The sequence below is a fragment of the Emydura macquarii genome, unplaced genomic scaffold (genome assembly GCF_026122565.2).
Source record: "Emydura macquarii macquarii isolate MOO-44397 ecotype Brisbane River unplaced genomic scaffold, CSIRO-AGI_Emac_v2 contig_2805, whole genome shotgun sequence".
In the NCBI taxonomy this organism is placed as follows: Eukaryota; Metazoa; Chordata; order Testudines; family Chelidae; genus Emydura; species Emydura macquarii.
In genome coordinates, this window is record NW_027132942.1 from 4026454 (window position 1) to 4054402 (window position 27949).

At 43.5% G+C, this 27949-nt stretch overlaps 1 protein-coding gene and 1 long non-coding RNA gene across 2 annotated transcripts in view; both read right to left on the reverse strand.

The window, feature by feature from the left end:
- The window catches only part of ST3GAL3 (ST3 beta-galactoside alpha-2,3-sialyltransferase 3), a 293993-nt gene that overhangs the window by 226920 nt on the left and 39124 nt on the right, over positions 1-27949 (reverse strand). The gene's annotated exons all lie outside the window — the stretch shown is intronic.
- On the reverse strand, positions 8447-10291 carry LOC137166136 (uncharacterized). Its single transcript, XR_010923573.1, has 3 exons — positions 10109-10291; positions 9957-9993; positions 8447-9160 (listed from the first exon to the last, which is right to left on the reverse strand). It is a non-coding gene; the product is annotated as an uncharacterized lncRNA (long non-coding RNA).

The following is a 27949-nucleotide window of genomic DNA, read 5'->3' on the forward strand; positions in this document are numbered from 1 at the left end:
CTCACCCAGATACAGCTGAACCATTTTTGCTCAATCTTTCCAAAAAGAACTTCATCTTCAGGGAAAGATCATGAAAGATGAAAGCTTAAGAAAATGAGTGACTTATGAGTGACTGGAAACCAGGGATCATAACAGAACATGCAATGCAACCTTACCAATAATGGGTCACCCATTAGTAATTTGTTTCTATTCACACCTCCATTATTTTGTAGATGTTTATTGATTACTTAATTTAAAATTATAACATTATTGGAGATAGAAGTTGGGTCATTAATTACCAGGTTCATTCCTCTTCGCTTTTTTAGAGATCAGTATTACCTTTTGCTTTTCTCCAGACTTCAAGAACCTGCCAGTTACGCATGTTATGATATTTTATGTATAATAATAGGAAACATTAAAATTATGCTATTGCCAAAAGACCCCAGTTAGGATTGGGTCCGCACTAGGTTGACTTCTGTACAAACAAATAAGGGAAAATTCCTGTTCTAAAGGCTTACAATCTAAAATACACATAAGGACAAAGGATAGGAAATCAGAACATACCAATACATGAATGTGGTGAAGAATTGGCACAGTTCTGTTAGTTACATGGGGTTAGTTTGTTTTAAATAATTGACAGAGGTACAAAAAGCTCTTAGTCAATTCCCTAAATGGAATGGCTGACTTATTTGTACGTCAGTATTTTTAAAGTAATCCCTACCTGCACTTAAAAGTTATTTGACAGCTTCTTCTTTACTTCCCACCTCTTTATTTTTCTTGTTAACAGCAGATTAGAAAAGGAATTCAGTTATTTAACCATTCTTAGGCTACGTCTACACAGGAACACTCAGGAAAGTTAAGACAAACAAGTAAAGGTGTGAATTTCATGCTCCTAATTTACTGATGACCCTACTTTCACATTAGAATTGCTTTTCCTGCCATCTTTTTCTTAAATCTCTCTTTCTTCACTTCACTCCCTTTGGCAGTATTAATTCATTTTACTTTTGTTGTCCTTTTTCTGAGCAGGATAAGATGGCACTGTGTTAAGAACACTGGTGGCCGCAGGAACTTTATCTACACCAGAGCTTCCACCACTGCTACTCAAAATGGAGATGCAGAACGTTAGCAAGATTGCAAAATTTTTGCTAAAAAAAATCTTTAGGCATTTACTGGAGCACCATTTATATACCACTTTACCCATTATCAGTGAGGTTCATTGGAAATATGTCTAAAATTTTACTCAATTATTTTCTCAATTTACACCCATATACACACACTATTAAAAATACAAAGTACTCCCATGCATAAGCACTCCAAGAAATTAAAGCCTTACCCACATTTCACAGCTGAGTTATTACACCATTTTCAATATCATGAGCACAAGGCTGACTATATATAACAAGTCACATATAGCACACTCACGAACTTCTGACTGCAGATGTGCTTGGTGACATGAAACATGGGGACTGCAAGCTTTTGGCAAGTGAACCATGTGAATAGAGCCTCAGTCAAGAATTGTCTCCAACTGATAGGAGAACTGAGCCCAAAGTTCATTCTTATTCCCTTTACAAGAGGAAAAAGTCACTTTAGAATCCAACAGCAGGAAACATCTGATTGTAAAAACCATTTCCAATAAATTCCGGATTTTCTACTTTAATAAACCGCCTCAAAATGAAGTTCCATTACATACTTACTGTGTTTCTGTTTCATTAAATTGGAATACCTGCCCTGTGTACCACATGGCCACCTCCACATTGGGAAACAGATATGGGATTGGGGGAGGGAGGTTTGCAAGTCCTGGCTCAGATAGAAACACACTTCTGCTGAACACCAGCCCATGTTTCCAAAACAAAATGTCCATTGCTTTAAAAGGAAAGGGATTGGGGAAGTTATGAATCTAAAGAAAACCAAAATCTTAAATTCAGTGAATAGTGAGTTTTGTCCCATTAAACCATACAGCGAATTGATGGGCAAAAACAACTGTATAAATCCATGAGAAAAAAATAAATAATGTACAGCTAAATAATCCAAAACAAATCAAGACTCAAAACAAGATTCCTCTAAAACAACCAAAAAGCATTAATGAACCGCTTACTGATTTTTAGTGGGAGTCCTAAATCTTCTGCAACATTTCCCGTTCCCTGCACTTCTGGCAGTTTAAGACCTCGTAAGAGATGATAATTCAGGTTTGGCACAATGAAGCTGCAAGTTGAAAGATAGTTCCAACAGTCATCTGACTTGATTTTACAATGACTGCTACCCACTTGAGCCAAGAATGGGGACAGAGAAAAGCTCTCTGGCTTCAATTTAATGCTTATATCTTCATTTTCGTGGAGAAACAGAGCTCCTCCTCTCCTAAGTGTGCTCATCGAGTCCTTTGCTCTTGACCATCCTTCTTCTCGCCACAATGCATTGCCAGCAGTTATTTTTCATGCTTTGCTATTGGTAAGCAGTGAGGCAGCCAACAGGCTATCAGACCATTTTTAACCAGGAAGTATTTCAGACAAGGAAACAGGATTTACTTCAGCATGTATTCTCCAAATTATACGAATACCCCTCAACTAATGCAATTTCCACAGCAACTTTCTCTAGCATTAAATCATATCTCAGTATAACATCGCCATCTTCTCTCCATAGAACACAAGCAAGATAAAGCAACAGAAAACTTAGCCTCCACTCACATCCATGGCATCAAAACGTACAAGTTCAGTCATGTAATCAGATTTAGAATGAATGTTCCCCATCACTAGCCCTCTAGTTGCCTCTCTGTTATTTCATTGTTTGCCCATAAAAACTGCCATAGCTGATGAGGCAAGTGATACTTTAATTCAGTATCTGAACTCTGATGGTAACCAGGACCAGATGCTTCAGAGGAAGGGCAACGAACTCCATAATAGACAATTATGGAATAGCCTGCTATTATGGGAAGATTCTTCCTAATTTGAGGCAACTGGTGCTTCAGAAGAAGGCTTAAAGTTTCCATAGTACTCATTATTATGAAATAATAAAAATGGAGGCAATTTCTTCCAGACCCCAGTGATAATCTACTTATCCCTTGTTGAATGGAGAATTGAAATGCCCATATCATTTGATCCCAGCTAGCCTTTCTGTGGATGCTCTGCTTATTCATAAATATTACACCGTTAAACTTACAAAGCTAGGAAGGCAGCGTGGACCGAGGCCATACAGGGTACCAGACTAGGGCATCTAGGTTTTCCCCACATAGTTCTGACATTGACTTATTGTGTGGACTTGGCCAAGTCACTCAACCTCACCATATCTAATTTCCTCATATATAAAATGTGCATACACACACACCTCTGGAAAGAGCTTTGAAGTCTCTAAATGAAAACCGCTGCATCAGCCTGACTTTGATACCTGGGAAGCTACTGGAGCAATGTATAATATTCAATTTGCGAACACCTGGAGGATTAGCAGGCAGCATGGATTTACTAAAATCAAATTATGCCAAAACAGCTTGATTTCCTACTTTGACAGGGTAACTGGTTTGGTGGATGGAGGAATGTGGTGGACATTATATACCTGGACTTCAGCAAGGCTTTTGACACAGGACATTCTAATAAGTAAGCTGAAGAAATGCGGGCTCGGCAGAACTACCATTAAGTTGCTACAGAACTGGTTAAACAGAGGCAAACAAAGAGTAACTATTAGTGGAATGATGTCAGATTGGAGGGAGGTCTCAATTGAGGTAAGACAGGGATCTGTTCTGGGTCCACTGTTGTTTAACATCTTTATTAACAACCTGGATATAGGAATACTGATCAAGTTTGCAGAGGACACACAGCTGCAGGGGGGAGGGAAGGTTGCCAACACTTTGGAGGATAGAGCTAAAATTCAGAGGGATCTTGATAAATCGGAAATCTGAGCTATAGACAACAAAATGAAATTCAATTATGACAAATGTAAGGTGCTACACTTAGGGGGGGGAAAAAACCTAAGGCACAAATACAGAATGGGGGATAACTGACTTGGCAGCAGCAATGCTGAAAAGGATATGGGAATTGTGGTAAATCACAACCTCAACTCAAGTCAGCAATGTTACGCTGTTGCAACAAAAAAAAAAAAAAAGCATATGAAATTTTAGGATGCATTAACAGAGACACAGCATGCAAGTCACAGGAGGTGATGGAACCCCCTACTCGGCACCAGTTAAGCCTCAGCTGGAGTACTGTATCCATTTTTGGTCACCAATGTATAGAAAGGATCCAGAGAAACTGGAAAGGATCCAGAGGCGAGTGACAAAGATGATCAAAGGGATGGAACATAAGCCATATGAGCACAGGCTGAAGGAACTGGGTATGTTTACTTTGGAAAAGGAGATTAAGGGGGGACATGACAGCGATCTTTGGATACTTGAAAGGCTGCCATAAAAAATATGGAGAAAAGTTGTTCTCTCTTGCCACAGAGGGCAGGACAAGAGGCAACTGGTCCAAATTACAGCAGAGCAGATTTAGATTAAATTTAAGGCCAAACTTCCTCAGTGTAAGAACTGTAGGCTAATGAGACAGACTGTCTAGGGATGTTGTGGAAGCTCCTTCACTGGAGGTTTTCAAAAGGAGGCTGGACAGCCATCTGTCTTGGAGGGTTTAGACACAACAAATCCTGCATCTTGGAAACGGGTTAAACTAGATGACCCGTGTGGTCACTTCTAACCCGATGGTTCCATGATTCTATTGCTTACCTCAATAATATCAAGTAGCACTGAATTCCATGGATTAATTGTATGCTGAAAGTATTTCTTTTTATCAGCGCTGAACGTTACCTTTTAATTTAACCCAGGCCTCTCTCGCCATTGTATTAAGTGACCGATCTCCCTTTTCTCTACACTACTACAAAGCCTCCCCGGTTCTTATGTTTACTGATGTCATGTTTGGCCACTCTCCATCAGGCCATTCATGAAAAAATAGTGTGATTGCAAAGCAAAGTTCAATATTCGTATTCCAAACGCTGCAGCATGCTCACTTTAAAATGTTTTCAACACATCGATTTCCTTTATCCAGCAGTAACCAGGATGGAAGCCTTTCGTTTTCTTGCTCCAGCTGGCAAAGTTTCAGAAGCATTTTATTGACAGAGCCAAAACAGTCATTCAGTAACAGGGAAGTTTGAAGTGATTTAATCTCAGCACTAATAGTAATATGGAGTCCGGTTATGTAACCTTCCCAACCCAGTGGCCTACAAAGCTGTGTGAGAAAGCAAAATGTGGCACTTCATTTATCAGTGTTCCTGTGTTTTGAGCTCCCCAGAGACACAGCTCAGTTCACTGCCCTGTAGTTCCCAAAATCTTCCACAGGCTTTTCTTTCTACTTCCCACTTTAGAAAGTGCCTAAGACGTTGTCTGCTTTTTGTTGCAAGACACATTTAACAAATAAAAAACCCGCAACATTTGAAGTTCGAGTTTCTCTTGGTATCAGCACAGAAATGCCATGGCATGGCACAGTTGCCTGGTGTTTGTCCAGTACTGAAAAAAACAGGAAAAATGGTCCCGACTCCAGTTGCTGCAGGTGGAATCAGGGAACTGCAAGACACCAGGTAAATACTGCTGTACGAAACCGGCCCAAGAATAAACCCTTCACAACTCGCACAGAGCTGTGTGCAGGGCTCCCGCTTGGAGCTAGTTTTCACATGAGCACCAGCTGTGCAGCACCAGCACCAGGGCAGACGTATACCAGGCTCTGACGGCTCCTAATGCACAAGGTAATCAACCAGAGGTGAAAGACAGGGCCAGCACAAAGGGCAAGTCAGAGCAGAAGTTTATCCTGAAAAGAATGGTGAAAAATTCATTTACTGATGCCAACAGCAGGCCCTAAATGCTTTTGGCCTTACAGTCCAGAACAACCTCCAGGAAATCCACAGCAAATCAGGAACACAACATTTCTTCTTGTCTATTCTCAGATACAGAGTTTCAGTGAAATGGTCTGAAAAACTGACTGATTTCTTAAGATTTCGTATCCCTAGCTTTGAAGAGCACAAATGGCCAGATCTTCTCCTAGACCAACGGACCTTGAAAGCTCCAGATAACATCTTACAGGGAAATAGGGTCTGAGCCCACACTGGTGTCCAGAGAGGACAGGTGAGACTTCAGCTGGTCCTGCTTCTAATCCCCTGGAACATCTCAATCATCATCCCTCCCAGAAGGAATATCTGCATACATCTGGACGAGAGGGTGGGGGCTCACTGAAGCAGTGGCTATCCTGAGACACATATCTCAGGACTAGTGGAGGAAGATGCACCACTCCTCTGGAAGACTCACCCTTCAGAAGGGGAAGCCCATATAAGCTACTATGGCCAGAGACATGGGGATTGCTGGTGTGCTGGAGAAGCTCAAGGATGGTAACCTTGACTTCCAGGAGCCCTGTTTTAAAGGACAGAGAAGACACAGACTTACTCCTCAGTCTAGAGAAGGAAGATCCCGAGTGTAAGTGGGAGTGAGGGAAAGGGAGGATCTTGAATATCAGAAAACTTTCCTCTTGATGACAGAAAAAACTTTTGATCAATCCCAAGCAGATACTAAAAGAACCCTGATCTCCTTAAAGTGCTCAGTCATCTTCAAAGTTCAAATGTTCTGATATTTCCATTCTGATTAGATCTCGTTTTCCAGAACACCAGACAGTAGTATTACGGAGATGGTAGCCGAGGTTCCAGAGTTACAGTTAAGTCCTATCTTGTATTTAAAACAGAGTCAGCCCATTTGTTATGTATGAAGAATACAGTGTCTCTCTCCCAAACTTACAGCACTTGCTTTTTGAGTCAAGAATACATTTTCCGAGAACTTACAAGTAAATCCATTGCTTAGTTTAGGAGTTAAAATTAATTTTAAAACAGGTCCTTAAGAATTTCAGTATCTGTATCAATCTTTTCTTTGTCCTGAATGACTTTAATAATAAAGAGACCACCACAAACTCTTGACACTTTCCACAGATTTAACGTTATTTGAAATCTTGTACACAGGCTATATTTGAAAAAATGAGGTTATAGGTAAGCTAAGGCCATGTCTCCATTTCAGACTTCGGTCACTGCAAGTTACACTGGTGTACAGCCACCAAAGTTTGTATATTGCTCAGGTGCATGTATACTTGGTCGCTTGCTCTGGCACTGCATGCACTCACAGTCAGTGCTTGAGCAGATACAAAAAGTTCCACAGTACACCACAGCTAGGTATCCCAGTGTGCCTCGTGCCACCGTCACTCAATGCAATGCCTTCTGGGACATTTTCACAACGTTTTCTGAGATACTAATGATTCATCCAGGGGGCTCTGGGAGCCACTGGTCAAGTACTCAGCATGCAACTTTCTCCAGACCATAATACATTCCACATCCCATAATTTTGGCACCATTTTTTAAAATTTCCACAAACCGACAGAGGCTTTTTCTGTCTCTGCCATCGCTGACAGAAGCATAGAGTTCATAGAGCTCAATACTGATTTCATGAATGCTGCAAAATACAAGACACACAATTCTTCCTGTATTTGCAGACCTTCATGAAGTACCGCAACAGCTGAGATCACAACGCAGAAGATGAGGATATCTTCAAGGAACGTTTGCTGATGGATGTAGCAAAACAAAAATATTCCAGGTTGCTTGTGGTGTTCACAGAGCAGCTGCAGACAGCAGAGTGCCCCTTCTGGATCCAAATGCAAGTTTGGGACAAGCAGCAGTGACTGAAGAATTTTTGGGTGCAAAAGGCCACATTTCTGCACGTTTGCACCTCGCTCGCCCCAGCACAGGGATACCAGAAAGAGATCAATCATGGAATCACAGATTAGAGTTGGAAGGGACCTCAGAAGGTCATCTAGTCCAACCTCCCTATTCAAAGCAGGACCAACCCCGACTAAACCATCCCAGCCAGGGCTTGTGCAAGCCAGGCATTAAAAACCTCCAAGGATGGAGATCTGCGCTGATAGCGGAGAAGCGGGTGGCAACCATGCTCTGAAAGCTTGAAAAGGCAGATTGTCATCGGTCAGTGGGAAATCATTTTGGAGCTGGAAAATCTATGAGAGGTACTGTCATGCAAGTGTGTAGCGCCATTGATTGTCTCCTGCTACACAGGACTATGACTCTCGGCAACGTGTAAGAAATAGTGGATGGATCTGCAGCAACGGGGTTCCTGAATTGTGCGGAGGCAATAAATAAAACACACATCCCTGTTTTGGGATCAGCCCACCATGCTAGTGAGTACATCAACAAAAAGGGAGACTTTTGGTAGATCGAAGAGTTATTGGCAAACGACATCACTAGTAATTTAAATGATGTATTTTTTGGTTTTTGTCTGCTATAAGTTATAAATACTGCTGGACCTCAGACTTTGAACTGTGTGGTGCTTGCTATACATTTATAAATATGGCTAGATGTTTTCCTGAGGCTATAAATACTGTGGTGTTTAATGTACCTTTATAAAGTATGGTTTGATTTTGTGAAATTTTGTATACATTAAGGTTCCATTTTTGGAGAATCAAAGTATTTTTATTAGTTCACAACAAATATTACAGAATGAATAGCAGCAGTCAAGAAATCACACTGCACAAAATCAACGTGCAAACACACACATACATCATACAAACTTTTACCATAACTTAACAGGGTGAAACTTGTAAAATTCCTATTGAAAAGGAAGTAAACATTTATGACCATTTGTGTAAACAAAAAGGTAGTTCAGCATCATCCTTTGTGGCTACACATACACCAATCTGTGGTTTTCACAGGTCATTGTATGTGAAGCTGTGGTTTTCCTAGTTCCCCAGCGTGGAGCGGTAGGGATAAGGATGCAGTCCATGATGCCATGTGGTATGCTCAGTGATGTAAGGAGCAGCAACTCTGGAGTTCTCCAAGGAGTGCAAAGGCTGATGAGTCCAGGATTTGTGTACCGCTAAGTCAACCGGGTCTGCAGCATTTGGGTTTGCTACCTCAGAAGACCAATTATGTCCTGGTGCATTTCCCACTCCTTGTCCTGCTGGGACTCCCAGGCCTTTTGCTTGTCCTCTGGCCTTCTCCATGCTCTCAGTCATATTGGCCCTCTAAGCCCTCTGTTCATGGCCCAGGGAAGCCCGGGCTTCTGAGATCTCACAGGACAGGTCATCCTTAGTCCTCTTCCTTCTCCTCATCAGGATCAGGAATTCTGCAGGTGTGGAAAGGGCACCTCTCAAGGTCACGATGCCAGAAGCTGCTGATAAAAAATAGACAGATACACCATTATATTTACAGCCATCAGTGAAAAGGAAACTCCCTTCCCTTATTCCCCGAAATCCTTTTAAGATGAAATGCCTATGGACACTTCAGCTTTGGGGAGCCTCAGTACAGCACCGCTTTCCAGCTCCAGCCATGGTGAGTGTGGTGGGCAGGGGAGGAAGGATGGGGGGTGATCTTCTGCTGCATGAAACTATCGAATTTCAGCCTCTATTCCCTGGGCACGAGTGTGAGGGTTGGCAGTGAACACTGGCACTATTGTTCACAGGCAGTGGGGATTTTGGCTGATATCTCACTCCTGCGGGTCTCAAAGACAGAGAATCAAGTTGTTGCTGGTGCCCCTAAGCCACCTACGCACATATGCCACTAGTCTATTTGCTGCAATAGCACCAGCTAAACTCATCACAGAGTCACATGGGAAAGTTCCCGCTGCAGAGGAAGAAATAAGGCCGCCAACACTGGAAACCTTTGGGAGAGGGTTGGAGAGTATCTCCATGAAATGTTAATCGAGCTCTCTCAGAGGGATAGAAGGGACCTTCTTAGTCACACAAACCAAGTGCTCCTCAAGGCCCCTCCCCAGCACCTAGCCCAACGAAGGACTGAGAGGTAGAGGCCGACTCTACCTCTGTTCCACTCCTACCCGAGCACAGGACATTGAACGAATGTGGATTGTGTAATCAGACTGCCACATGATTGTTCAGGGAGTGGTTTGGAATGTACCTTTCTAACTTTTTAATTTCTCACAGTATGCCAATAAAGCAGTGAAAAGTCGATACCTTTGTCTTGTACACTTGCGGGTAGGCCAGGAGCCATCTTCAATTGGCAGGGGGAGGGGGAAGGAAAAGCAAATAAAACGTTTTAAGAACAAATACATGCACACCCTTACCACAGCTCCCTTCCCCTCCATCAGCAGTTCCTCTGCACTTGCCTGGTAAGAGTGGTTAGACTCCTGCTGAGTTTCAAACAGGTCCTGGCTTGTGACATTGCTGGAGTCACCCAGCACATCTCCCCGCTCCTCCTCCTCACTGTTCAGGGAAGGAGTCTCCATCTTGGGCTCCGAGGCATACACAGTGGTGTGTGGGGTGCTGGTGGCATCACTGTCAAGTACAGCATGCAGGTCACTGTAAAAATGGCAGGTCTGTGGGACAGCACTAGATTTCTTGCTGCTCTCCCTCATCTTGTGGTATCCCTAGTGGAGTTCCTTTGTTTTCACATGGCTCTGCTGCTGATCCCTGTTGTACCCCTTTGCCTACATCCCCCATGCAATCTGCTCAGAGATGTCCACTTTTCTACGGCTGGTCCATCGCTGGGCTTGCACAGGCTCTTCACACCCACAGGCCCAGGAGAGCCAACATTTCTTGCCTGCTCCAGGCAAGAGCACATCTAGTACCCATGTGTGTGCATGGAGCCATGCCTGGTTGGGCACAAACAAAAGTAAGCTGCTAGGTATGCTTGCCAAGATGGATAACTAGGTAAACACCCAGGGTTTTAAGGTGGAAGACAGAGTTCTGGTCTGAGACTCCTGGGTAGCAGAGTTTAAAACGATAACCTTGTGACAGTGACTGCTTTGGACAGGGGCAATGTGAGACCCATTGTGGCTGGGTTGACACAAGTCATGTAGTGTCTACATTCACACTGCACTGACCAAAGTAGGTCAACCACGTCTGTACCAATTGGGGACATGGTTTTAGCGCATCGCTGTAGAGAGATGCTTATGCTATGCAGAGACAAATTTGAGCGTAGACACACGCATAAATACATCAACGCAGAGTGACTTAAGTCAACCTAACTTTGTAGCGTAGACCAGGCCTAATTTGTTAATGACTGCTGTAACGAATTGTTAGGGTCACATAGGCTGGGGGCAGATCAGGGCAACAGCTCAGATGACTCTTCTGTGAGGCCACAGTAACAGAGGTAGCAAACCAATCACCACTTGTTTTGCAAGCTTTATGATGGAGACTGGACACGTGTCAAGCGTTCTCATTGGTGACTTGGCAGACTCAACTATCACTGCTCTTTAAAGACTAGATGGCTGCATGCTAGCTTAGACAGCAGTGCTTGAAAGGCTTCCTCTGGCACTGCTGCCTCAGCTCCACTGTTCAGAAAGGTGGGACTGAAGCAGGACGACAGGGAAGCTGTTAAAACACAGCGACGCTGGAACTCAGGGGCTGGGCTCCCCATCCCTCCTTTCACACAGCTCTTACCTCTGTAACATAGTCCTCTAAACAAACGGTTCTTGAACCACGGGGCAGGCCTCCCAAGGGAGGCGTGGGAATGTGTCAAGTGAGGCGTGAGCTAAGAGCTCTGGCTGTCAGCCCTGGGGTGGAAAAAGCAGTGCAGAAGGGTGGCAATGGGGTGCTAATTCTGCTGTGAACAGTGATATTGATATTGGTAGCGATATTGCTCTCCACTCTGCCTTCAGAGCTGGGTGGCGGTATAGGTACTCGAGGTGGGGGGAGTTTGTAAAGGACTACAGATACAAACCAAGGGGGGCCCGATCAAATAAGTTTGAGAACCACTGCTCTAAACCAATAAATCAATTGCAACTTAAGAGCCAAAGCTACCAGTACACTTTGGCTGCTTTAGTGACACAAAGCAGATGTCAACCCAGATTAACTAGCCAGCACACTGGAGCAGCACAATCTGTCCTTTAAAAAAGTTACAATTTTAAAAAGGAAATTAAGGTTTATAGAATACTTATCTTCAGATCATTAGAAATACAGTAAGGTAGCATTCTATTTGTGTTTCTTGTTTAGTGCTCCTGTATGAAACTTTTAATAATTATTTAAAATGCCAAGGAAATTCCCAGACAAAAACAAAACTACATTAAAATGCCACAAAGATTGAGAGTATCTATTAGTAACTTGCCATTATGAGAAGAAACAAGTAGAGAAAAAACCCAAATGTGTCTTTAAAAATCAGTTTAAAACTAATGTGGGACCACAAACCAAAAACACCATAATCACATGTTGCTGCTACAGGGCTGTATGATAATGTTAAGGGTGTTTGGGTGCCTTACTGGGATATTTCCATACTCTAACATGTTTGATTACTTTTAAATGTAACCTGAACGCTGAATTTCCTGGGTTTGTAATGATCACAACATGTCATGTCATGTTTTGTTTTCTTGTAATGCTTTTTACCTTTAAGTTATTGATAGGTACTTTCAACCTTAATTCTATTTTAACACCTTTTTTGGTCTGGGAATTATATTAGTGATGTTTTGCACATATTTATCCAAAAGTGTTTAATGAGGTTGTTCTATATTAATCATCTTTTTAATTAAAGAATGCCATCTATATGGAATTAAATGAAGATTAGATTAACTCCACAATTTTCATGCCCTCAAAGTGTTTTAATGTCCACTGAAACTGTACTTATCCAACCCTTGCCCTTAAATTGACATAGGATTCACTTTCATCTTTCCTTTTCCTTTGGAGTAAAATATAAAACTCTTAAAATACTGACATTTCTCTGTTTTAACTACATTTGCAAAAAAACTAACATCAAGGAAGTTCTATTACATCAACAGGAGTAACCAGTGCTCTGGAAATGTAAATACTCCACCATGGAAACATGTGCTCTTGGGTTTCTCTGAACATGATCTACTATTTCTGATATGAAGCCAGTGGTCAAAAGCCTCCCAAAAACATAAAGCATACAACATCTGGCCCAGCTGCCAAAAGAATTGTCCGCAAGCTCACACAGAGCACTTTACACTGACACTTCCACTCTGTCTTAGTTTTACTGAGAACGTAAAAAAAGTGACAGGCAGTATTAAGGTACAAGAGAAGAGGTATATGAGGGATAAACTATCTTCTGACTAAAAGCAATTTACAGGCACCCTCTGTAGAAAGTGAGAATGCCCTACTTTCTTCTTCATTACTAGGACCCAAAACAAGCCGTTTATTAAATGAAAGTTGATATTTAACAGACTCAGCCCGTGGATCTGTTTTCCATTGCTGTCTTTGCATGGCTGCAGTGCCTTAGCTGGCAGCATCACCATAACTGTAACTCCAGAATTTGAAAAGGTTACTGGCTTTTCATCCCCTACAGGCTCACTGGCTCCATACTGAAGTGAAATTTGGGATTGAATGTGTTCTACGACGAAGAAAACACTGCACATCACTTATATTTACAAAGAAATAGGATTTATTTCTAACTCCTAAATAAAGAGAGATGCGAAATGTATGTTCTTCCATAAAAGAAATGTAACTCTAATAGACAAGAAATAAAGATGTGCTAGAACTAAGTCACTTATATTGTAAGAATAAATATGAACTTCCCTCGATCTGCTGGCAATGCTCCTACTAATGCAGCCCAATATGCTATTAGCCTTCTTGGCAACCAGGGCACACTGTTGACTCAAATCCAGCTTCTTGTCCACTGTAACTCCCAGGTCCTTTTCTGCAGAACTGCTGCCTAGCCCGTCGGTTCCCAGTCTGTAGCTGTGCAGGGAATTCTTCCATCCTAAATGGAGGACTCTGCACTTGTCCTTGTCAAACATCATCAGATTTCTTTTGGCCCAATCCTCCAATTTGTCTAGGTCCCTCTGTATCCTATCCCTACCTTCCAGGGTATCTACCACTCCCCCCAGCTTAGTGTCATCTGCAAACTTGCTGAGGGTGCAATCTACCCCATCCTCCAGATCATTCATGAAGAGGTTGAACAAAACCGGCCACAGGACCGACCCCTGGGGCACTCCGCTTGTGACCAGCTGCCAGCTAGACATGGAGCCATTGATCACTGCCTGTCACTAGCAGTAACTGCTGTTCTTCTAACTGTTTCTCTCATGTCTATTCCACTATAGGTGTGTGCACTCCTCCGTGCACGGTTACCGGAACTTTTTTCCCCTTAGCAGATCCCGTAGGGCCGGCTCCGGCACCCTCTAGAGGCCCACGCACATGCCGCGGTATACGAGGTGCTGCCAGCCCTACGCCCCCTCAGTCCCTTCTTTCCACCAACTCTGGCAGCGGGGACGAGGGTGTGGGTCATGGAATAGACATGAGCAACACATCTCGAAGAACAGCAGTTACTGGTAAGTAACCTTGTTTTCTTCTTCGAGTGTTTGCTTGTGTCCATTCCATTACAGGTGACTAACAAGCAGTATCTTGGAGGTGGGCCAGAGTTAGCAATGAACTGCCTGCAGCCCAGCTCTGCTGAAGCCCGCGTCTTCCCGCGCCTGCTGGATGATGGCGTAGTGGGACGTGAAGGTATGTACCACCAACCAGACGGCTGCTCTGCAGACGGCTGTCCTGCACAGGCACTCTCGCTAGGAATGCCGTAGACAAAGCTTGAGCTTTGGTTGAGTATGTTGTGATGGTCCCCGGAAGCAGCACCTTTGCCTGCTTGTAGCAGAACTTGATGAAGGAAGTTATCCACAAGGGAATGCACTGGGTGGAGACAGGTGAAACTTTCATCCGGTCAGCCACTGCCATGAAGAGCTGCGTCGCCCTCCGGGACGGCCTCGTGTGCTCAATGTAGAAGGTCAGGGCCCGTCTTACATCTAGTGAGTGCCACCTTCTCTCCTCCTCCAAACTGTGAGGTTTGGGAAAAACAAAGGGAGAAAAATATCTTGGTTATAATGAAATTGGGAAACCACCTTAGGCAGGAAGGCCAGGTATGGCCTCAACTGAACCCTATCTTTATAAAATACAGTATGGGGGGCTCCGAGGTCAGCGCCCTAATCTCAGAGACCCTCCTTGCCAAGGTAATAGACACCAGGAAGGCCACCTTCCAGGAAAGCAGGAGCAGAAGGCATGAAGCCCTGAGTTCAAAGGGGGCCCTGTAAGTCGTGAAAAGACCAGGTTGAGATCCGAGGAAGGCACCGGGTCGCAGACCTATGGATAAAGCCTCTCCACCCCTTTCAGGAGCCTAATCGTCATCGGATGGGAGAAAGCGATCTCCCTTCCAGCGGCTGAAGGAAGGTCAATATGGCTGCTAGCTGGGCCTTCAGGGAGGCCACAGCCTATCCCTGGAGCGTTAGCTGTAGCAAGTACTCCAGGATCACCTGCGTTGGTGAGAGACCGGGCAGAATACCCCGGGACTCTGCCCAGCAGGCAAAACCACTTCCACTTAGCCCTGTACGTGACCTGCGTGGAGGGCTCCCTGCTATCCAGCAGGACTCGCTGGACTTGTGCCGAACCGGCTCGCTTGATACCACTCAGCCATCAAGCCTCCAGGCCATGAGGTGTAGGGAGCCCATAATGTTCCTCCGATGGCATCCCCTTAGAGGGGAGGCAAAGGGTATCTCCCTGGTAGATTAGATAGACTCTTCAGGGGGGTACTTGGTCCAAAAGCCCCCAATACGGCCAGAAGGAGGGGTCAACAGATGGTAACAGGGACCCCCATGGCATCAGATACCAGCGGCTCCAAGTTAGATGAGGCAGAGGGTGGTTGCAAAGCAGTGCAGGTCCTTTGTGTGGTGAACATGTAAAATAAGGGAAGAGTGGTTCCGCAGATGGCTCAGAATCTCCCATGATGGTACTATCAGTGCCACTGGAAGGAAGGTTTATTCTGCTTATGGGACAGGTGATAAAACCCTTCCAGCAGTCAATGTCTTCGGAGGTGATATTATCTCCCTGGAAATGGAGGGGCCTGATGGAGGAGGGGATTCTGGATCTGGGATAGCAAAAACATCCTGTGGGGTGGCAACACACTGAGATCTTCCCAGAATGAGTGGCGTTTCTGCTTGTTTGGGCCGTCAGAGCCGGCAAAGGGGGTGGTATCCAAAGTTAGCGGTGACCAGACTTTGTCGGTGACAACAGATCCCAGGTTTTGGGAGGAGCTGGGGCAGACAGTACCAATGAAACACGGTCCGGTACCAATGGAGCCCAACGCTTATGGATTCTCTGGAACTTAGTATGTCCCAAGGCATCACACGCCAAGCTGGTGGGTTTGCTTACAGCTCAGTCCAACTTCTCTGAAGTGGACTTAGAGGAAGACTTATGAGTGCTCTCCCTAGCTTCCCGACAAGACCCTGCTGTGGGGTCAGTAGGGAGCAGACTCTCCCCTGCCAGAGTCAGACTTTCAGCAAGGAGTGTGCCTCCTGCTGCAGTCAGGCTGATGTATGGGGGAGCTCCCCAGCCTGAGTCCAACTGGTGCCTCATGGCCTTCTCCAGGAGGTGTTGGAGGAGATGAAGTTCTCTCCCTCCTTTGGTACGGCTGGGTAACAACTGGCAGATACCGCACCTTGCCGTGACATGAATTTCCCAAGGCAGTTATAGGCAGCGCCGGTGGTCGTCACTGACTGAGAAGGACGGCAGCAGGAATCACAGAGTTGGAAGCCCGGACTCCTGAGCATAGTCTGTTATCCAAATGATGCAGTGAGAGGGGAGGACTCCCCACGGTTTTTAGACTAATCTAACGCTAACCAGTAAAATGATTAAAACCTAGATGATTCTTACTTTGTAGAACAAAGCCAACGCTGCTGACACTAAAGATTCCAACCAAACTAGGTAGCGGTGAGAAGGAACAGGAGGGGTGGTCACAATCCGCCCGCCCTGCCCTTTATCTTTAGGGATTGTAGGTTGTTGGCATGAGGTGAGCCAGGGACCACATATGGACCAACAGACACTGCTTTCAATAAACACATGCTTCAGGTGCATGGTGCACATGTGTAACCCACAGTGGATTACAGTAGGGGCCATAACTCAAAGAAGAAGAGCAGTTTCAACATGAACACCTTGGAATGTTAAATGGTTTCAAGCATAGCATGTGAGAAACTGCCAGCTCAATTCCACCATGAGTTGGAACTTCAGAAACTGAGACTTGCCAAGAGTAACTTCCCATTTGAAATGTATTCAATTTCCACAAAGACGACGCAGGGTAATCTCAGGAACACAAGCATTTCGTAACATTATGTGACAGAACTTAATTTCTTATTATGTGTTTTCAGCCACCTGCTACAGCCAGCCAGGATTTCATAGACTCATTGAGATTAACAAACTTTACAGTTTCACCATTTTTGGATTATTACACTTGTAGAGCTCCTCATAAATGGCAATAGTTACTTTATGAAGCTTTTTATGATGAAGCAGTTGCCTCCGCCTCCCCAATGCAATCTCCCCTGGCTAGCCAACTAACAGAAACTTGCTGCTGGCAGGCCTGTGATCCAGTCCAGACTGAAAAACGGCCACTTCCCAGTCTGTGGCAAGCCCACAGCCTCTCCATTTTTGATAGTAAGTTTTTATTGATTTCAGGTGGATATACAATTATACAATGAAAGGAAATAATCCTCTCCCCACCCCCCACCCACACACAAAAATCAATAGAATGGGGCAACAGGAAAAGAGAAGGAAAGAAAGGCATAAGCAGAAGAGAGGAGGGGGCTGGCCAAAGGGGATTAGTAAAAGTGGAAGCATGATACAGAAGTTTACAGTATATAACAATGGACCATGATCACTCATTCAAGAAATAAAGATCTAAATAGTTCTAATAGATCTATAAGAAGAGATCTATAACAGATCCGGACTATTTTTTAAAAATCCGGATAAGTCTTTAAACTATTTATAGATCTAATAGATCTATAAATAGTTCTACCCTAATCTTCAATTAAATCAGCAGGTCCAGATAACTTGCATCCAAGAGTTTTAAAAGAGTTGGCTGAAGAGCACCCTGGACAATTAATGTTGATTTTCAAAAAATCTGGGAACACTGAGGAAGTTCCAGAAGACTGGAAGAAAGCTCATGTTATTCCACTACTTAAAAAGGGTAAACAGGATAACCTGTGTAATTATAGGCCTATCAGTCTCACAATCCTAGACAAGATGGCAGCAGATAAGGGACTTAATTAATAAAGAATTAAAGAAGGGAAATATAATTAATGCAGATCCACATGGGCTTATGGAAAACAGATCCTGTCAAACTAACTTTGTATTTTTATTTAATGAGATTAAAAGTTCAGTGGATAAAGGCACTAGTGTTGATATTATATACTTAGACTTCTGTAAGGCATTTGACTTGCAACCACAGAGGTTTCTGATGAAAAAACTAGAAAGCTATACATTTAACATGTTAAATGGATTAAAAACTGGCTAACTGATAGGTCTCAAAATGTAACTGTAAACATAGAATAATCACAGAATGAATGCATTTCTAGTGGGGGTCCAGCAGGGATATTTTGATTAACAACTTGGAAGAAAAAAAATCATGGCTGATAAAGTCTGGAAATGATATACACATTGCAGGAGTAGTAAACAGTAAAGAAGACAGGTCACTGATACAGAGCAATCTGGATTGCTTGGTAGACTAGGTGCAAGCAAACAACATGTCGTTTAATATGGCTAAATGTAAGCGTATACATCTAGGAACAAAGAATGTCAGCCATACTTACATGATGAGGGACTCTATCCTGGGAAGCAGGGACTCAAAGAGATTTGGGGGTCCTGGTAGATAATCAGCTGAATATGAGCTCTCACTGTGACACTGTGGCCAAAAGGGATAATGCAGTCCTTGAATCCATAACAGGAGGAGCAGAGAGTTTATTTACCTCTGTGTTTGGCACTGCTGCAACTGTTGCTGGAATCCTATGTCTAATTCTGGTGTCCACAATTCAAGAAGGATGTTTATAAACTGGGGAGGATTCCGAGAAGAGATGCGGAATGACTGATTTAAAGATCAGAAAATATGCCTTATAGTGAGACTCAAGGAGCTTGACCTATTTAGCTTAAAAAAGAGACGGGTAAGGCATGGCTTGGTTATAGTCCATGAGAACTACATGATAATGAGCTCTTTAGTCTAGCAGATAAAGGTATAACACTATCGAATGGCTGGAAGTCAAAGCTAGACAAATTCAAACTAAAAATAAGATGTACATTTTTAACAGTGAGGATAATTAACCATTGGAACAATTTACCAAGGGTCGTGGTGGATTCTCCATCACTGGCAATTTTTAACTCAAGATTGGATGTTTTTCTAAAAGATCTGCTTTAGGAATTAATTTGGGGAAATTCTGTGTTATACAGCAAGTCAATGATGATCACAGTGTCCCTTCTGGCCTTGGAATGTATGAATGAGGGTAAACGGCAAATCCAGGAAGACAGCTGCATAATCAGGGAGATCAATGGTGTCAGTGCTGGCACTAACCATATTATTTAGGAAACTGGCAGATAGTAGAAACAGATTTATCGATGAGCACGAGTTATGAACAGGGCAAAAGAAGGTACAGTCTCTTGCAGGACGGCTTAATCAGTTTCTGTGCTTGTCTTCGTTGCAAAGTTGTTAGATAACACATAACTCAAGTGTTGCCACTAACCTAAGTCCCATGAATACACACAAAACCTCTAGCTTGAGTTAAGTGGTGCTTTAAATTCGAACTAACTAACCCATCAGGGGCATGGCTTGAAGCTTGAGTGCTGCTGATGGTGGAGTTAGTAATGCAGTGAAGATTCAGCCACTCTGTGCTGTTAATGAAGAACACTCCACGCTAGGAATGCAATCCACCCCTGCTGCTCCACAGCGTGAGGGCTGTCACTCAAAAGTGTATGCTCTCCTATCATCAGGTAAGCTTATCAGAGGAAAGCCCTAACTGCGAGAGCCTCACTGCGGAGTTAGGTCTTTATCGAGTTCAGGCTCGATTTAAAAAGGGGCCAATTAGGCATCCATAAGGCTGCTACCTGAGTCTAGAGAGAGTGAAAGAATTCTGCAGAGTCCCTGTTAGGGCCATGAATGTTATACACGAATATTAATTCGTCTTCAGTATTAGCTCTCAACAGGAACAACATCCTTCATTCGCCAAGTCAAAACACATCTAATAGGCAGACATCCAAATTCTTGTAGCTGAGGAATGCAATTCCCCGACCCAAGCGATATAAGAGTTAGATCATGGCATCCACCTAGTCCCTCTGCAGTTGTTTGGTCTGCTCCTCAGGCAGCTGGGTCTCCTGCAGTTATAGAATCATAGAGTTGGAAGGGACCTCGGCAGGTATCTAGTCCCACCTCCTGCTCAAAGCAGGACCAACCCCAACTAAACCATCCCAGACAGGGCTTTGTCAAGCCGCAGCTTAAAAACCTCTAAAGATGGAGATTCCACCACCTCCCTAGATAACCCATTTCAGTGCTTCACCACCCTCCTAGTGAAAAACTTTTTCCTAATATCCAACGTAGACCTCCCCCACTGCAACTTGAGACCATTGCTCCTTGTCAGATCTGGGCGGTTAGGTATCTGCTACCAATAGAATGACCCAACAGATTACAGTGTTCATTTGAACATGGAGCATACAAGACCATGCATGTGGTGCAAAAGCATAACCAACCTCCAGGTAGCAGTGATAGAACTGTGAGACAGTAAGGTGACACTGAATAAGACAATGAGAAAGATACATTAACTACATTCTCTTTCCCATGATGAAGATACAGACATGGTTCTCAATACGGAAGAGAGGAATCATATTTGGCTTGCTCTAGGGAGCAGCAATACAAATTAAGTTTTAAAATAATTTCTGAAACAAGTTAGTCTCATTTCAGGGATTTCCCCAAAGCCCTAGAGGGTAGCAAGCAAGGGCTTGGACTGGGCTGGTACATGGTAGTATGAAATGCCAGCATCTCTTCCCGGTTGCTTTCTTGTTCTCCAGAAATTAAGCTTTTCTTTTTCTTTTCTTTTTTTTAAAGTCACCAGCTGTTATTGCTGCTGAGAAAGCCTCAAAAACATGAGCTGACGATGCCAAAGTAGCTCATCACAGGCGGATTTGGGCTTGTTCGGAAAGCGAGGTGCTTGCTGCACATGCTCAGTTGCGGGTTTTGGGCTTATTCTCGTTAATTGGGCTTGCCGCAGCAGATGCTTGCTCCCGGTGCAGCCGCTTCCCGCTTCCGGTCTGTATGACAACAAGCCGGAAGTATCTGTTGCTAGGTTACAAGTTTGTTTACAGGATTCATCTCTCGCACTTCATCTCCAAGTCCACACACCCTGCCCCCCATAGTCTCAGGCACCCATTCATTAGCTAGCTTGTTTACAATTCTGTCTGGGAGGGAATCGGACTGATAGTTAGATGACTAGGGATGGAATCGGATTGGATAAGTGTTACCTTTAAAAGCTGAGTTTGAATTTTTTCCCGCTGAGAGCCTGGCGCCCTAGCGTTTAGACCTCACTGAGGAAGACCATGAAGCCCAGAGAGCGCTTGGGAGCTTTGAATATCTACTGTGAACAGTGTTTCATGTGGACAGAGCTTGAAAAACCACCACTCCCTCCCACTGCCTTCTCCTTCAGCTTGACCCATGGCTATCCTATCAAGTTGAGCCTGTCAAGTTTTGTTTTCTACTCCAGGTAGCCCCTTCCCTAAAATCCCAAAGAGTACATGAAAGAAACCAACTCACTCACTTCCCAGTTCATTCTCCCACTGCCAATGGTCCCTAGGCAAATTTCCTAAAGGCTTATCTACACGGGGAATTTTACCACATGGTTATACCCGGGTAACTCCGCATGTAGATTCCAGAATAAGCGTATCACATACAGAGTTATGTTATACCGGCAGAATTATGCTTGTAAAAATCCCCGTGTTGAGAAGCTTTAAGCAAAGAGGGCTCCAGGAGACACAAAAGTGAAACTGACCTGCTAGTAGTAAATTTTACTTTGCTGCTGCTCTGCTGGAAGGAAATAGCAAACTAAACAAAGGACGCTTATAGAATTGTATCCGTTTCACTGCTGCTCCTGCTGGGGATCTGCTATGTGCTGAAGCAGCAGAAGGTAGGAGAGAGGGAGGAAAGGAGAAGAAAAATCTCATCTCTCCGTCCCTATTGTGCATCAATTTTACCTCTCCTTCTCCAGCCAGGCGCCTTCCTACTGATGGGCTTCGCTGGTGAACAAGTCAACACTTTCTGATAACTTGTAACAGAGTAGCAGAAATTTTAAGATGCAAATATTGTCTGTACTGCTATGTTAATGCATCCTTGAACTTTAAAGGTGCCTGATTCAAACACAACTTTTAGATCCGGCTCCATCAGTGGCAAGACAGAGAATACAAAGGAGAACTATGAAACTCTGGCATCATTCAAGTTCCAAAAATCTGCTGACATGACAAAAAAGGCTGCAAGGCATACTAGACAGCCCAGTGAGAGCCCTGGAAGAACCAGTGAGCATCTGGAACAATTCAGCCAGGCCCTAGATGTCTACTTAAATGCTGAACATGAAACGATCATGATTTCATTCAGTGAGTTACTATACACCCCATGTATCAGGCTGTAAGCCAGACCCAAGCTTCACTTAAAAGAGTTTGTAAGAAAAAGGTCCATTTTGACATAAGGATTACTCATTTCCTATTAACATTTGTGGGATTTACCCTTTGAGCCAGCCCAGGACACAGCATATTGTCTAACAACATCCTTGTAAAACTGCCCTAAAAATTAATCAGCCTGCTCACAAAAAACTTAGTCACCCACCTGTTATCATAAATACAAAGATAAAAAAATGATATTTGAACTGCCCAGCATAAACAAAATTTTGCAAAGCTGGGTTATAGTACATTAAGGAAAGTCAAAGGAGAAAAGAACACACAAGTTTTCACTGGAAATGGAAGGAGGAAGGGGATTTCTCTCCCACCCCCATGGAAAACCAGAGTAGTATAATTGTAGCCCTGAAATTTAATTCAGTCTCCAAATTTTGGTCCTACAGAAGGGAAAGTTCTATTCCCTTCCACCCACCTGAAATCATTTCCTAGTGGTGAGCTAAAATTCTGCAGAATGAAGCCCTAAATAAATACACCTCAGAAAATACCATTTCAACTGTTCTGTGTGGAGAACAGAGACCAGTGACTATCTAAAAATAGGATAAAGGAAATGGAAGGAGAAGGAAATTGTACACCCAATCAACTAGATTATAGATAAAAACACTGATTGCAACTTAATTATTTCCGTTTCTTTGGCCCCAAGTGGAAACTGTTGTTTAGGCTGAAATCTTCGATATCATCTAGTTGAGTGTTTCTCAACCTTTTTGATACCAGGGAGCAGTTTCCTGTGACTATACTGTGTCAGGGAAATCTCTGGGACCGGTGCTGGTCCATGGACCGGTTGTTGAGAAACACTGATCTAGTTAACCTCCAAAGGTACAGCCAGCAACGCAGACTTGTGAAATGAATGGCGACAATTCACTGCCTCAGTCACAAGAAACAAGGAGGAAGAGAGTAAATAATTGGCCGTGAGACTGGCTTTTTGTCATCCTGTGTGGAAAGCAAGTCACATCAGTGAACTCCACCTCCAAACTCTCCCCTTCATGGCAGGAATGAGGACGAGAAACCGCTTTGACCTAACAAGGCTGAAGTGCTCTTGGAGCAAGTTCACAACCACACAGCAAAGTGCAGGAGGACAGGACAGAAGCATGGAGGGTGACACCTGAAAGAAAAGCTTGTAACAGTCAATTTACACAGCTCCAAAGACCAAGATAGAGAGAGGACTACACCAACCAATGCTGCTCATTTCTCCATCAGTAGTGAGTGCACATTAGCAGCTTGTACCAACACTGCCCTCTCATGTTGGAAGTGAGACTAGTCAGAGACTCAAAGAACATTTACAAAGGTATCTGGAAGCCAGGGATATTTGGCTTTTCCCACAATCCCTCTAGTCACTCTCAAAATCAAGGTGCTCCTCATTCGTCTCTCTCAGATCCACTATCCTGTTTTAAGACACAAAGCTACTTAGTTCCCCAAGATCCTGCTCTCCTTTCTATGTGCAATTTCCCAGCTAAAACATCATGAGGTTGGACAAGGAGGTAAATCCTCAGATACGATAGCGATGCACATTATTCAAAAACCAAGATTACCAACACTGAAAAAAGTTAATAACAAAATATTCTGTTTGTTAACTGTGCAATTGATTGCATTCAGTTTCACTTTCCTGGATATTAACTTAGCCTCTGATCCCAGGATTGGATCCACACAAGTGAACTCTTCCTTAGTCAGTTTCCTTTTCCCCGGCTGAAAAGACTTTTATAGTCATCAGAGGAAGAGAAAAACTCATATTTTGTATTATATATTTACACACACACACACACACTTTACAAGACTATTTAAAGGGACTTTATTAAAAAAACCACACGCACAAGGTTTCAAAGTACTCATCAGAAAGTCGTGGGACTGCCACACTAGCTCTTTGGAAAAAGTTCAGAAATGCAAGATGATGAGACTTCAAGATTCAATATTATGTGGAAGTGTCACACTGCTATGACCCTCTCCGTGACACACTGTATGGGACAAAGACGACAGGATAGGTGTAAGACAAATGAAGAGATTCAGCAAAGGGACAGAATGTGTGTGAACAGGCAATGCAGTGAATGTAAAGGTTCTCTACTTCTGAAAGTAGTTTGTCAGCTACCACAGATTGGCACTCAGGACAGATAAATTCAGAACTTGGTGCAGTGTGCGTGCAGACCCATCTGCCTGCCACATCTGAGACTTTTTAATTTTAATGTACGGCCTGATTTTCAGAGCTGAGCACCCACAAGCTTCCATTTAAATTCACTGAAGTTGTGGGTGTTCAACCACTGGGGGCGGTGGAGGGGGAGAATCCAATCTATCCTCTATAGCTATGCACAACATCCCTCAACAGAGAAAAAGCAGAAATGATCTTTGGGCGCATGTCCACAAAGGAAAACACACTCAGCAAGGTCACTGCACTTCTTGGGTTTGAGAGGAATGCATCATTAACATCCTCTTGCTCAGGAAATAGTTTGCAAATACAGTTTCACAGCAACTCTGGGAAGAGCTGATCTCTGTCCAACATTCCCACTGCCTCCATGCATGCAATCACAACCCAGATGTGCCCAACACTAACCGCTGGTGGCAATAATGTAATACATTCAAATACCATAAACTGTTCCCATTCCAACCCAATTTTTCCATTGGTGGCCAATGAAAGTACCCAATAAGGATTAATTAAATGTATCTCAAATGACAACTGCCATTTGCATTCTCTCCCTCCCACCCCCATCCCTACATGGTTCTGGCCATCTGACTGCATAGGAAGATGCAATAGCTCTCCTCTTCCAAACAGTTCCATTAGTTTGAGCTCATTAGAGAATCATGTCTCAGAGGTTCAGGGTCTATAAGTACTGCAAAACCCACCATGCTTCTATCCCTACATCATCTCTCTCCTCAATTTAGCCCTCAATGTAGTTTTACCTACATTGACATCAGTGAAATTTTGTGATCTGCAGGGAAAAAAAGCTAGATTCTAGCAAGCACAGAGTGGGGATCTGAGAGGTAATGGAGATTGTGGGTCTCTGACTAAAATACCATACTAAGTCTGGCCTGAGCTACTTGATACCTCAGTAGGCTATAAATCACAGCTGAATATCTGAATAAAGGAGTTCGGGGAGGAGTGTCAATTCAGGGGTTGAAAAGTTCCAGAGGGGTAGCCGTGTTAGTCTGTATACAGCAAAAACAAAGAGAGTCCTGTAGCACTTTAAAGACTAACACATTTCTGCAGGCATAAGCTTTTGTGGGCTGCAACCCACTTCGTCAGATGCAAGAAATAGAAATCAGATAGGAGGTGTATATATATATAATACACACACACACCCTCCCACCCCCCCAAGGGTAAGAAACAACAATGGGGAGGACAGCTGTAAACAAAGTCCATTCAGTTAGAGTAGTTGAGGCCTATTCACAACCATTTTTTAGAAGGTGAGAATGTGTGAACAGTGACAATTACTTCTTGTAATGAGATAACCATTCCAAGTCCCTGTTCAGATGAGTTCCAGCTCTGCAGTTTCTCACTGAAGTCTGTTTGTAAAGTTTTTTTTGGTTTGTTTGTTTTTTTGAAGTATGGCAACTTTCAAGTCAGCTACAGAGTGTCCTGGGAGACTGAAGTGCTCTCCGACTGGTTGTTTATGGACGTTACCATTTTTATATCAGATTTGTGTCCATTTTTTGTGTGTCCATTCTTCTGCGTAGTGACAGTCCGGTTTGGCCAATGTACATGGCAGAGGGGCATTGCTTGGTTAAGGCTCTTTTGTAAATTGCCAAACAAAATTCACTGCATGATGAGTTCCAAGACTCCTGCTGTCTAGGGAGGCTTACCTTCTTCAGGCAGCAATCAAACGCCTACAACTAGAACAGATTATTCGGGGAAAACCTTTAGTGATCTAAGGACACAAGCCGACCCCAAAAAACAGAGGGTTTTAGAAAGAACAATAGATTACACCACTAGCCCTTTAGTCTAGAGATCAAAGAAAGACGGACTGGAATAAAAGGACTGCCTTCACATCCAACTGAATAATCAGAGCTATGACAGTGCAGAGATATCCAGGTGGAAGGAGAAGACAGGCCCATTGAAAGCTTTGTGACTAGTGAATCTGGTGATAGCCAAACACCGTATCTGTGAAGGTACATAAACGTATGGTCTTTGGCATCATGCCACCTTCAGTTTCTCTGAATACAACTGTCACAACTTGGTCCAGCCCACTCTCAGGATAAACACCAGTCTTCTGTTATGTAATCCAGCTACTGAGCCCCGAGTCTGGGCAGTGACTGACCACTGTTTCTAGTTCTGGGTCTCTCATGAACACTCCATGTCTGACACCCGTCTTCAACAGTGGGACCCTGAAGTCCAGCCACCTAGACCCCAGAACTAGTGCCACAGCCCTCCTAAACTGCTAGTTGCTCACACTCATTCCCTCAGAATCCACATGGCTGTGGAAGCTCTGGTTAACTAGTCAACCTAACTGCGTTGCACAGGGCATAACATTTTTCACAGCCCTGAGCAATCAGTGGCATGCCCCAGGACCAGCTGTGCCTGCAGGACAATTCCATCCAGCCCCCAATCATGCAAACAAAGTGACATCCTCTGCATAGCGTGACCTTGCATATACAGTGCAGATGAGGTCACACTGAAGAGAAGACACCATTTTTCATGTCTGACTAAAAATGTCACGACATAGCACTTTAAGTGACGAGCTAGGTTGGTCTAATTTTTAGGTGTAGACCAAGCCTAAGCAAGGATTCTCACCTCTACCCCAAGAAGCAGACAAGTATCAGCCTCACTCCATTTTACAGACAAAATAACAGATCACACACCTCACTTTTGAGAGAACAAGGAACAGAACCCAGGTTTCTAACTGTCAGGGTGTACTGCAAGATCCACCCAGTTCTCCCTCACTCCTGAGGAGCAAACAGAATTATGAGACTAGACAGAAATGATTTTGGAGGGTTTCAAGTTTTTGTTATTGTCGTCTTTCCTATGTACAGGGTAGTGTGTTTCTGGGAATAACTGAGTTTATTTATTTCACACTCTGTATAATTTAGAAACTGTCAATGGCATCCAGAGCTTGGGATGGGCATGCTTTTTAAACACAACAGGCCCAAGCCTCAACCACTTAATTATAATGCCTTTCAGAAACAACGTGCTAAATCTATTAATAGATTCATAAATCCCAAGACCAGAATGGACCACTGTAATCATCTAGTCTGACCTCCTGTATAACACAGATCAGAGAACTTCCCCCAAATAATTCCTAGAGCTCATCTTTCAGTAAAACATCCTCTCTAGATTTTAAAAATTGCCAATGATGAAGAATCCACCATGATCCTTGGTAAATTTTGCCAGTGGTTCATCACTCTCACCATTAAAAACTTATGCTTTATTTCTAGTCTGAATTTGTTTCGTTTCAACTTCCTTCCAGCCATTGGATCCTGTTACGTGATTGACTATACTGTCTGTGAATTAGGACTACTCCGGCATCTGTAACCGGGTCATGCTATTACATACCCTCCCACTAACAACTGCCCATGCTGCCAGCTAGAGAAGCTACTTCTTTACCTCAAGCGGTGGGAAGACATCTGTG